This window comes from Myotis davidii, unplaced genomic scaffold (assembly GCF_000327345.1).
Source record: "Myotis davidii unplaced genomic scaffold, ASM32734v1 scaffold94, whole genome shotgun sequence".
Lineage (NCBI taxonomy): Eukaryota > Metazoa > Chordata > Mammalia > Chiroptera > Vespertilionidae > Myotis > Myotis davidii.
This window is the reverse complement of record NW_006285313.1, coordinates 432,614-432,847: the sequence shown is the minus strand read 5'-3', so window position 1 is coordinate 432,847 and position 234 is coordinate 432,614. Positions and strand designations below refer to the sequence as shown.

The following is a 234-nucleotide window of genomic DNA, read 5'->3' as shown; positions in this document are numbered from 1 at the left end:
TTCAGGGTCCTGTCTACTCGGGCTAATGGGCGCAGCCACCACCCAGCCATTAGCCATGGTGGGAACTGCCTGGTGCCCGAGGTAATGACCCACGTGCTTTGTTTGCTCTGAGTGCTGTTTTAAAGGAACCTGGAATTCTTTGAACTATTTGTCAAATGTTTAAAACTTGGGACAAAGTTGGAGTCCATCTCCCATTCTGGGTCTGCCCCTGACAATTGTGGTGGAAACCCCTAG

The 234-nt window shown here is 50.4% G+C and overlaps 1 protein-coding gene across 1 annotated transcript in view; it reads left to right on the top strand.

The window, feature by feature from the left end:
- Positions 1-234, top strand: part of PRR5L (proline rich 5 like) — a 74,753-nt gene that overhangs the window by 63,358 nt on the left and 11,161 nt on the right. The gene's annotated exons all lie outside the window — the stretch shown is intronic.